The following is a 12,260-nucleotide window of genomic DNA, read 5'->3' as shown; positions in this document are numbered from 1 at the left end:
GTGTTTTGGTGGTTGCTATGCTGTTGCTAGGGTATTATGGGGGGTTGCTAGGGTGTTGCTAGGCGGTTGCCAGGGTGTTCTAGGTGGTTGCTATGATGTTGCTAGGCGGTTGCTAGGGTGTTTTGGTGGTTTTTATGGTGTTGCTAGGCAGTTGCTAGGGTATTCTGGTTGGTTGCTATGGTGTTGCTAGGTGTTGCTATGCTGTTGCTAGGCGGTTGCTAGGGTATTCTGGGGGTTGTTAGGGTGTTGCTAGGCGGTTGCTAGGGTGTTCTTGGTGGTTGCTATGATGTTGCTAGGCGGTTGCTAGGGTGTTTGGGTGGTTGCTATGGTGTTGCTAGGCAGCTGCTAGGGTATGCTTGGTGGTTGCTAGGGTGTTGCTAGGTGGTTGCTAGGGTATTCTAGGTGGTTGCTAGGGTGTTGCTAGGCGGTTGCTAGGGTGTTTTGGTGGTTGCTATGGTGTTGCTAGGCGGTTACTAAGGTATTCTGGGTGGTTGCTAGGCGGTTGCTAGGGTGTTCTGGGTGGTTGCTTTGGTGTTGCTAGGCGGTTACTAGGCGGTTGCTAGGGTGTTCTGGGCGGTTGCTATGGTGTTGCTAGGTGGTTGGTAGTTGTCACAGATGGTTACTATGGAGTCTTTATAGAGTTCTTAGCATGATCTTGGCATGATATAGCACTTAACTAATCGTTATTAGCATGTAGCTATTCAGTGCTAGCATGTGTAGCATGTTGGAAGTGCTGTTTGCTAGCATGAGTCAAAAGAGCCAAACCTCATCTCTATACGATGTTCTGATACAGAGATATAGGTCTTGCAAAACGGTTGCTAGGGTACTCAAGTTTGGTTGCTATGGAGTTGCTTGGGAGCTGGAAGCTTTAAACTTAAGAAGTGGTTTGAAGTTTAAAGTAGTTTACGAGTTTTTGAGTTTTGAGTTTATAAGTTTAAATGAGTTTAGAGTTTAAGTTTAAATGAGTTTAGTGTGTGTGTGTGTGTGTGTGTGTGTGTTCACACACACACACACACACACACACACACACACACACACTCAGAGTTTATGAGTTTAGAGTTTATAAGTGTATAAATTGATGAGTTTATAAGTGTAAGAGTTTTTGAGTTTAGAGTTTATAAGTTTTAAATGAGTTTAGAGTTTATAAGTTTTAATGAGTTTAAAGTTTATAAGTTTAAATGAGTTTAAGAGTTCAGAGTTTATTAATTTATGAGTTTAAGAGTTCATAAGTCTATGAATTCATAAGTTTATAAGTTAATTAGTTTATAAGTGTATGAGTTTAGAGTTTATTAGTTTAAATTAGTCTCATTGGCTAATATAGTATATAGAACGGCAGTTTGGTTTAGTCTTCAAGGTATTTTGATTTAAATTTTGTCGGTTTGAATTTTTTAGAACTCCCCAATGTAAGTCAATGGGAGTTTTTGAATGAGTTTTTTCGAGTTTTGATCGTCATTTTTAGGAAAACCGTAAGTCGGATCAGTCTGAAAAGATATAGCAACGCGAGTCAGATCAGTTTGAGTGTCTGTGCCGAGTTTGGAGTATGTGGAGTTAAAGCTCTAGGAGGAGTTTGAGTTGTAAATTTTTACGGTCAGAAGAATAATAATAACTAGATGCAAAAGTTCGTCGAGACAAACTTTAAGTTGGCTTGAGAAAGTTTGGACCAGAACGTTTTTTTGCTAGGCGGTTGCTAGGGTGTTCTGGGTGGTTGCTATGCTGTTGCTAGGCGGTTGCTAAGGTATTTTGGGTGGTTGCTAGGCAGTTGCTAGGGTGTTCTGGGTGGTTGCTATGGTGTTGCTAGGCGGTTGCTAGGGTGTTCTGGGTGGTTGCTAGGTGGTTGCTAGGGTGTTTTGAGTGGTTGCTAGGCGGTTGCTAGGGTATTCTGGTTGGTTGCTATGGTGTTGCTAGGCGGTTGCTAGGGTGTTCTGGGTGGTTGCTATGGTGTTGCTAGGCGGTTGCTAGGGTATTCTTGATGGTTGCTAGGCGGTTGCTAAGGTATTTTGGGTGGTTGCTAGGCGGTTGCTAGGGTGTTCTGGGTGGTTGCTATGGTGTTGCTAGGCGGTTGCTAGGGTATTCTTGGTGGTTGCTAGGCGGTTGCTAGGGTGTTCTGGGTGGTTGCTAGGGTGTTCTGGGTGGTTGCTAGGCGGTTGCTAGGGTGTTCTGGGTGGTTGCTAGGGTGTTCTGGGTGGTTGCTAGGCGGTTGCTAGGGTGTTCTGGGTGGTTGCTATTGTGTTGCTAGGCGGTTGCTAGGGTGTTCTGGGTGGTTGCTAGGCGGTTGCTAGGGTGTTCTGGGTGGTTGCTATGGTGTTGCTAGGCGGTTGCTAGGGTATTCTGGGTGGTTGCTAGGTGGTTGCTAAGGTATTCAGGGCGGTTGATATGGTGTTACTAGGTGGTTGGTAGTTGTCACAGATGGTTACTCTGGAGTTTTTATAGAGTTCTTAGAATGATTTAACACTTAACTAATCGCTATTAGCATGTAGCTATTCACTGCTAGCATGTGTAGCATGTTGGAAGTGCTGTTTGCTAGCATGAGTCAAAAGAGCCAAACCTCATCTCTGTACGATGTTCTGATACAGAGATATAGGTCTTGCAAAACGGTTGCTAGGGTTCTCAAGTTTGGTTGCTATGGAGTTGCTTGGGAGCTGGAAGCTTTAAACTTAATAAGTTTAAAGTGGTTTGAAGTTTAAAGTAGTTTACGAGTTTTTGAGTTTTGAGTTTAAATGAGTTTAGTGTGTGTGTGTGTGTGTGTGTGTGTGTGTGTACACACACACACACACTCAGAGTTTATGAGTGTAGAGTTTATAAGTGTATAAATGGATGAGTTTATAAGTGTACAAGTTTTTGAGTTTAGTTTATAAGTTTAAATGAGTTTTGAGTTTATAAGTTTAAATGAGTTTAGAGTTTATAAATTTAAATGAGTTTAAGAGTTCAGAGTTTATTAATTTATGAGTTTTAGAGTTAATAAGTCTATGAATTCATGAGTTTATAAGTTAATTACTTTATAAGTGTATGAGTTTAGAGTGCATTAGTTTAAATGAGTCTCAATGGCTCATATAGTATATAGAATGGCAGTTTGGTTTAGTCTTCAAGGTATTTTGATTTGAATTTTCGTCGGTTTGAATTTTTTAGAACTCCCCAATGTAAGTCAATGGGATTTTTGAATGAGTTTTTTCGAGTTTTGATCGTCATTTTTAGGAAAACCGTAAGTCCGATCAGTCTGAAAAGATATAGCAACGCGAGTCAGAACAGTTTGAGTGTCTGAGCCGAGTTTGGAGTATGTGGAGTTAAAACTCTAGGAGGAGTTTGAGTTGTAAATTTTTACGGTCAGAAGAATAATAATAACTAGATGCAAAAGTTCGTCGAGACAAACTTTAAGTTGGCTTGAGAAAGTTTGGACCAGAAAGTTTTTTGCTAGGTGGTTGCTAGGGTGTTCTGGGTGGTTGCTAGGCGGTTGCTAGGGTGTTCTGGGTGGTTGCTATGGTGTTGCTAGGCGGTTGCTAGGGTATTCTGGGTGGTTGCTATGCTGTTGCTAGGCAGTTGCTAGGGTGTTTTGGGTGGTTGCTAGGCGGTTGCTAGGGTGTTCTGGGTGGTTGCTATGGTGTTGCTAGGCGGTTGCTAGGGTATTCTGGGTGGTTGCTAGGCAGTTGCTAGGGTTTTCTGGGTGGTTGCTATGATGTTGCTAGGCGGTTGCTAGAGTGTTTTGGGTGGCTGCTAGGCGGTTGCTAGGGTGTTCTGGCTGGTTGCTATGTTGTTGCTAGGTGGTTGCTAGGGTATTCTGGGTGGTTGCTAGGCAGTTGCTAGGGTGTTCTGGGTGGTTGCTATGATGTTGCTAGGCGGTTGCTAGGGCGTTGCTAGGCGGTTGCTAGGGCGTTGTTAGTCGGTTGCTAGGGTACTCTGGGTGGTTGCTATGGTGTTGCTAGGCGGTTGCTAGGGTGTTTTGGGTGGTTGCTAGGTGGTTGCTAGGGTGTTCTGGGTGGTTGCTATGCTGTTGCTAGGTGGTTGCTAGGCAGTTGCTAGGGTGTTCTGGGTGGTTGCTATGATGTTGCTAGGCGGTTGCTAGGGTGTTTTGGTGGTTGCTATGGTGTTGCTAGGCGGTTGCTAGGGTATTCTGGGTGGTTGCTATGCTGTTGCTAGGCGGTTGCTAGGGTGTTCTGGGTGGTTACTATGATGTTGCTAGGTGGTTGCTAGGGTATTCCGGGTGGTTGCTAGGGTGTTGCTAGGTGGTTGCTAGGGTATTCTGGGTGGTTGCTTTGGTGTTACTAGGTGATTGGTAGTTGTCACATATGGTTACTATGGGGTTTTTATAGAGTTCTTAGCATGATCTTGGCATGATTTAGCATTTAACTAATCGCTATTAGCATGTAGCTATTCACTGCTAGCATGTGTAGCATGTTGGAAGTGCTGTTTGCTAGCATGAGTCAAAAGAGCCAAACCTCATCTCTATACGATGTTCTGATACAGAGATATAGGTCTTGCAAAACGGTTGCTAGGGTACTCAAGTTTGGTTGCTATGGAGTTGCTTGGGAGCTGGGAGCTTTATACGTAAGAAGTTTAAAGTGGTTTGAAGTTTAAAGTAGTTTATGAGTTTTTGAGTTTTGAGTTTATAAGTTTAAATAAGTTTTCAGAGTGTGTGTGTGTGTGTGTGTGTGTGTGTGTGTGTGTGTGTGTGTGTGTGTGTGTGTGTGTGTGTGTGTGAGTGTGTATACACACACACACACACACACACACAGACAGAGTTTATGAGTTTAGAGTTTATAAGTGTATAAATGGATGAGTTTATAAGTGTAAGAGTTTTTGAGTTTAGAGTTTATAAGTTTTAAATGAGTTTAGAGTTTATAAGTTTAAATGAGTTTAAGAGTTCAGAGTTTATTAATTTATGAGTTTAAGAGTTCATAAGTCTATGAATTCATGAGTTTATAAGTTAATTAGTTAGTAAAGTGTATGAGTTTAGAGTTCATTAGTTTAAATGAGTCTCATTGGCTAATATAGTATATAGAATGGCAGTTTGGTTTAGTCTTCAAGGTATTTTGATTTGAATTTTTGTCGGTTGGTCAGTTTGAATCTAAATTTGAATTTTTTAGAACTCCCCAATGTAAGTCAATGGGAGTTTTTGAATGAGTTTTTTCGAGTTTTGATCGTCATTTTTAGGAAAACCGTAACTCCGATCAGTCTGAAAAGATATAGCACTCTTGGTCAGATCAGTTTGAGTGTCTGAGCCGAGTTTGGAGTATGTAGAGTTAAAGCTCTAGGAGGAGTTTCATATAGAAATTTTTAGTCTCAGAATAATAATAATAATAATAATAATAATAATAAGTTTAAGTACAATATCAGTAAGTTGGCTCTCTCAAGCCAACTTAATAACTAGATGCAAAAGTTCGTCGAGACAAACTTTGAAGTTGGCTTGAGAAAGTTCGGACCAGAACGTTTTTTTGCTAGGCGGTTGCTAGGATGTTATGGGTGGTCGCTATGGTGTTGCTAGGCGGTTGCTAGGGTGTTCTGGGTGGTTGCTATGGTGTTGCTAGGCGGTTGCTAGGGTATTCTGGGTGGTTGCTATGGTGTTGCTAGGCGGTTGCTAGGGTGTTCTGGGTGGTTGCTATGCTGTTGCTAGGTGGTTGCTAGGGTATTCTGGGTGGTTGCTAGGCGGTTACTAGGGTGTTTTGGGTGGTTGCTATACTGTTGCTAGGGTGTTCTGGGTGGTTGCTATGCTGTTGCTAGGCGGTTGCTAGGGTGTTTTGGTGGTTGCTATGCTGTTGCTAGGCGGTTGCTATGGTGTTTTGGTGGTTGCTATGCTGTTGCTAGGGTATTATGGGGGTTGCTAGGGTGTTGCTAGGCGGTTGCCAGGGTGTTCTAGGTGGTTGCTATGATGTTGCTAGGCGGTTGCTAGGGTGTTTTGGTGGTTGCTATGTTGTTGCTAGGCAGTTGCTAGGGTATTCTGGTTGGTTGCTAGGGTGTTGCTAGGTGTTGCTATGGTGTTGCTAGGCGGTTGCTAGGGTATTCTGGGGGTTGTTAGGGTGTTGCTAGGCGGTTGCTAGGGTGTTCTAGGTGGTTGCTATGATGTTGCTAGGCGGTTGCTAGGGTGTTCTGGGTGGTTGCTATGGTGTTGCGAGGCAGTTGCTAGGGTATGCTTGGTGGTTGCTAGGGTGTTGCTAGGTGGTTGCTAGGGTATTCTAGGTGGTTGCTAGGGTGTTGCTAGGCGGTTGCTAGGGTGTTTTGGTGGTTGCTAAGGTGTTGCTAGGCGGTTACTAAGGTATTCTGGGTGGTTGCTAGGCGGTTGCTAGGGTGTTCTGGGTGGTTGCTATGGTGTTGCTAGGCGGTTGCTAGGCGGTTGCTAGGGTGTTCTGGGCGGTTGCTATGGTGTTGCTAGGTGGTTGGTAGTTGTCACAGATGGTTACTATGGAGTCTTTATAGAGTTCTTAGCATGATCTTGGCATGATATAGCACTTAACTAATCGTTATTAGCATGTAGCTATTCAGTGCTAGCATGTGTAGCATGTTGGAAGTGCTGTTTGCTAGCATGAGTCAAAAGAGCCAAACCTCATCTCTATACGATGTTCTGATACAGAGATATAGGTCTTGCAAAACGGTTGCTAGGGTACTCAAGTTTGGTTGCTATGGAGTTGCTTGGGAGCTGGAAGCTTTAAACTTAATAAGTTTAAAGTGGTTTGAAGTTTAAAGTAGTTTACGAGTTTTTGAGTTTTGAGTTTATAAGTTTAAATGAGTTTAGTGTGTGTGTGTGTGTGTGTGTGTGTTCACACACACACACACACACACACACACACACACACACACACACACACACACACACACACTCAGAGTTTATGAGTTTAGAGTTTATAAGTGTATAAATTGATGAGTTTATAAGTGTAAGAGTTTTTGAGTTTAGAGTTTAGAAGTTTTAAATGAGTTTAGAGTTTATAAGTTTTAATGAGTTTAGAGTTTATAAGTTTAAATGAGTTTAAGAGTTCAGAGTTTATTAATTTATGAGTTTAAGAGTTCATAAGTCTATAAGTTAATAAGTTAATTAGTTTATAAGTGTATGAGTTTAGAGTTTATTAGTTTAAATGAGTCTCAATGGCTCATATAGTATATAGAATGGCAGTTTGGTTTAGTCTTCAAGGTGTTTTGATTTAAATTTTGTCGGTTTGAATTTTTTAGAACTCCCCACTGTAAGTCAATGGGAGTTTTTGAATGAGTTTTTTCGAGTTTTGATCGTCATTTTTAGGAAAACCTTAAGTCCGATCAGTCTGAAAAGATATAGCAACGCGAGTCAGATCAGTTTGAGTGTCTGTGCCGAGTTTGGAGTATGTGGAGTTAAAGCTCTAGGAGGAGTTTGAGTTGTAAATTTTTACGGTCAGAAGAATAATAATAACTAGATGCAAAAGTTCGTCGAGACAAACTTTAAGTTGGCTTGAGAAAGTTTGGACCAGAACGCTTTTTGCTAGGCGGTTGCTAGGGTCTTTTGGGTGGTTGCTAGGCGGTTGCTAGGGTCTTTTGGGTGGTTGCTATGCTGTTTCTAGGCGGTTGCTAGGGTATTCTGGGTGGTTGCTAGGCGGTTGCTAGGGTGTTTTGGGTGGTTGCTAGGGTGTTCTGGGTGGTTGCTATGGTGTTGCTAGGCGGTTGCTAGGGTGTTCTGGGTGGTTGCTATGGTGTTGCTAGGCGGTTGCTAGGGTATTCTTGGTGGTTGCTAGGCGGTTGCTAGGGTGTTCTGGGTGGTTGATATGGTGTTGCTAGGCGGTTGCTAAGGTATTCTGGGTGGTTGCTAGGCGGTTGCTAGGGTGTTCTGAGTGGTTGCTATGGTGTTGCTAGGGTGTTCTGGGTGGTTGCTAGGCGGTTGCTAGGGTGTTCTGGGTGGTTGCTATGGTGTTGCTAGGTGGTTGCTAGGGTATTCTGGGTGGTTGCTAGGCGGTTGCTAGGGTGTTCTGGGTGGTTGCTATGGTGTTGCTAGGCAGTTGCTAGGGTATTCTGAGTGGTTGCTAGGCGGTTGCTAGGGTGTTGCTAGGCGGTTGCTAAGGTATTCTGGGTGGTTGCTAGGCGGTTGCTAGGGTGTTCTGAGTGGTTGCTATGCTGTTGCTAGGGTGTTCTGGGTGGTTGCTAGGTGGTTGCTAGGGTGTTCTGGGTGGTTGCTATGGTGTTGCTAGGCGGTTGCTAGGGTATTCTGGGTGGTTGCTAGGCGGTTGCTAGGGTGTTCTGGGTGGTTGCTATGGTGTTGCTAGGCGGTTGCTAGGGTATTCTGAGTGGTTGCTAGGCGGTTGCTAGGGTGTTCTGGGTGGTTGCTATGGTGTTGCTAGGCGGTTGCTAAGGTATTCTGGGCGGTTACTAGGCGGTTGCTAGGGTGTTCTGGGCGGTTGCTATGGTGTTGCTAGGTGGTTGGTAGTTGTCACAGATGGTTACTATGGAGTCTTTATAGAGTTCTTAGCATGATCTTGGCATGATATAGCACTTAACTAATCGTTATTAGCATGTAGCTATTCAGTGCTAGCATGTGTAGCATGTTGGAAGTGCTGTTTGCTAGCATGAGTCAAAAGAGCCAAACCTCATCTCTATACGATGTTCTGATACAGAGATATAGGTCTTGCAAAACGGTTGCTAGGGTACTCAAGTTTGGTTGCTATGGAGTTGCTTGGGAGCTGGAAGCTTTAAACTTAAGAAGTGATTTGAAGTTTAAAGTAGTTTACGAGTTTTTGAGTTTTGAGTTTATAAGTTTAAATGAGTTTAGAGTTTAAGTTTAAATGAGTTTAGTGTGTGTGTGTGTGTGTGTGTGTGTGTGTGTGTACACACACACACACACACACACACACACACACACTCAGAGTTTATGAGTTTAGAGTTTATAAGTGTATAAATTGATGAGTTTATAAGTGTAAGAGTTTTTGAGTTTAGAGTTTATAAGTTTTAATGAGTTTAAAGTTTATAAGTTTAAATGAGTTTAAGAGTTCAGAGTTTATTAATTTATGAGTTTAAGAGTTCATAAGTCTATGAATTCATGAGTTTATAAGTTAATTAGTTTATAAGTGTATGAGTTTAGAGTTCATTAGTTTAAATGAGTCTCAATGGCTCATATAGTATATAGAATGGCAGTTTGGTTTAGTCTTCAAGGTGTTTAGTAGGGATGGGCGTATCGATACAAAGTATCGATACATCGATACTGACGTCGAGTATTGAAAGTATCGATACTCAAATAAAAATATCGATACTAGGTTTTTTTTTTTTTACCAGTGATTTTGGTTATTTGACAAGAAGTTTAATGCGTACAATATGCATTGAATTGGATGAATATCCTATGTTTAGCAAATAATTGTGTAGTATAACTATTTTCCTGCTTATCTGAACACACGCAAATGCTGCAAGTCAGAAGCAATCAATCACAGAGAGCGTTCACACACTGCCGACAATGCATTCAAACAGGGATGTGTTTCCCAAAAGTATCACAAGAAACCATTGATGCTTTTGGGAAACGCAGCCCAGAACAATGCTTAACAGAAGACAGAAAAACATCATATGTTTGAGCTATTTCACAATAAACTAATTTAAATTGTAGCCTACATAGTTTGTGCAAATAAATAGTTTTTTGAATGTTAAAAGTTCATAGTTCTATTCTGTAACTAATTTTAATATAAATCATACATTGTTAGAATAAAAAGGTTGCATTTTATGGGTGCAACAGCCGGTCACTGGCAGTCCATTATGGAAATTAACATTACAGTGATCATAGTTCAACTAGGCCTATAATATTTTGTAGGTTTCCATGGTTACCACTACAAGTAAACATTGTAATCACGTGTAAATAAAAATATAATCTAATAAGTTTCAATTACGGCGTATATTGAATGTTAAAATGCCTTTAATATATAATGTTAAGTGGGTATCATTACCCATTTTAATCTTAGTAATTCAATAATTTAAGAAATTTTCAAATTTAAAAGTTCAGTTTAGAGGTATCGGTATCGATATCGGCGATACTGGCCTTGAAAGTATCGGTATCGTATCGAAAACAAAATAAGTGGTATCGCCCATCCCTAGTGTTTAGATTTAAATTTTGTCGGTTTGAATTTTTTAGAACTCCCCAATGTAAGTCAATGGGAGTTTTTGAATGAGTTTTTTCGAGTTTTGATCGTCATTTTTAGGAAAACCGTAAGTCGGATCAGTCTGAAAAGATATAGCAACGCGAGTCAGATCAGTTTGAGTGTCTGTGCCGAGTTTGGAGTATGTGGAGTTAAAGCTCTAGGAGGAGTTTGAGTTGTAAATTTTTACGGTCAGAAGAATAATAATAACTAGATGCAAAAGTTCGTCGAGACAAACTTTAAGTTGGCTTGAGAAAGTTTGGACCAGAACGCTTTTTGCTAGGCGGTTGCTAGGGTCTTTTGGGTGGTTGCTAGGCGGTTGCTAGGGTCTTTTGGGTGGTTGCTATGCTGTTTCTAGGCGGTTGCTAGGGTATTCTGGGTGGTTGCTAGGCGGTTGCTAGGGTGTTTTGGGTGGTTGCTAGGCGGTTGCTAGGGTGTTCTGGGTGGTTGCTATGGTGTTGCTAGGCGGTTGCTAGGGTGTTCTGGGTGGTTGCTATGGTGTTGCTAGGCGGTTGCTAGGGTATTCTTGGTGGTTGCTAGGCGGTTGCTAGGGTGTTCTGGGTGGTTGATATGGTGTTGCTAGGCGGTTGCTAAGGTATTCTGGGTGGTTGCTAGGCGGTTGCTAGTGTGTTCTGAGTGGTTGCTATGGTGTTGCTAGGGTGTTCTGGGTGGTTGCTAGGCGGTTGCTAGGGTGTTCTGGGTGGTTGCTATGGTGTTGCTAGGCGGTTGCTAGGGTATTCTGGGTGGTTGCTAGGCGGTTGCTAGGGTGTTCTGGGTGGTTGCTATGGTGTTGCTAGGCGGTTGCTAGGGTATTCTGAGTGGTTGCCAAGCGGTTGCTAGGGTGTTGCTAGGCGGTTGCTAAGGTATTCTGGGTGGTTGCTAGGCGGTTGCTAGGGTGTTCTGAGTGGTTGCTATGCTGTTGCTAGGGTGTTCTGGGTGGTTGCTAGGCGGTTGCTAGGGTGTTCTGGGTGGTTGCTATGGTGTTGCTAGGCGGTTGCTAGGGTATTCTGGGTGGTTGCTAGGCGGTTGCTAGGGTGTTCTGGGTGGTTGCTAGGCGGTTGCTAGGGTATTCTGAGTGGTTGCTAGGCGGTTGCTAGGGTGTTCTGGGTGGTTGCTATGGTGTTGCTAGGCGGTTGCTAAGGTATTCTGGGCAGTTACTAGGCGGTTGCTAGGGTGTTCTGGGCGGTTGCTATGGTGTTGCTAGGTGGTTGGTAGTTTTCACAGATGGTTACTATGGAGTCTTTATAGAGTTCTTAGCATGATCTTGGCATGATATAGCACTTAACTACTCGTTATTAGCATGTAGCTATTCAGTGCTAGCATGTGTAGCATGTTGGAAGTGCTGTTTGCTAGCATGAGTCAAAAGAGCCAAACCTCATCTCTATACGATGTTCTGATACAGAGATATAGGTCTTGCAAAACGGTTGCTAGGGTACTCAAGTTTGGTTGCTATGGAGTTGCTTGGGAGCTGGAAGCTTTAAACTTAAGAAGTGGTTTGAAGTTTAAAGTAGTTTACGAGAATTTGAGTTTTGAGTTTAAATGAGTTTAGAGTTTAAGTTTAAATGAGTTTAGTGTGTGTGTGTGTGTGTGTGTGTGTGTGTGAACACACACACACACACACACACACACACTCAGAGTTTATGATTTTAGAGTTTATAAGTGTATAAATTGATGAGTTTATAAGTGTAAGAGTTTTTGAGTTTAGAGTTTATACGTTTTAAATGAGTTTAGAGTTTATACGTTTTAATGAGTTTAGAGTTTATAAGTTTAAATGAGTTTAAGAGTTCAGAGTTTATTAATTTATGAGTTTAAGAGTTCATAAGTCTATGAATTCATGAGTTTATAAGTTAATTAGTTTATAAGTGTATGAGTTTAGAGTTTATTAGTTTAAATGAGTCTCAATGGCTCATATAGTATATAGAATGGCAGTTTGGTTTAGTCTTCAAGGTGTTTAGATTTAAATTTTGTCGGTTTGAATTTTTTAGAACTCCCCAATGTAAGTCAATGGGAGTTTTTGAATGAGTTTTTCCGAGTTTTGATCGTCATTTTTAGGAAAACCGTAAGTCCGATCAGTCTGAAAAGATATAGCAACGCGAGTCAGATCAGTTTGAGTGTCTGTGCCGAGTTTGGAGTATGTGGAGTTAAAGCTCTAGGAGGAGTTTGAGTTGTAAATTTTTAGGGTCAGAAGAATAATAATAATAA

The sequence above is a fragment of the Scardinius erythrophthalmus genome, assembly GCF_964197995.2.
Source record: "Scardinius erythrophthalmus genome assembly, chromosome: 4".
NCBI classification, from domain to species: Eukaryota; Metazoa; Chordata; class Actinopteri; order Cypriniformes; family Leuciscidae; genus Scardinius; species Scardinius erythrophthalmus.
Note: the sequence above shows the minus strand (reverse complement) of the source record.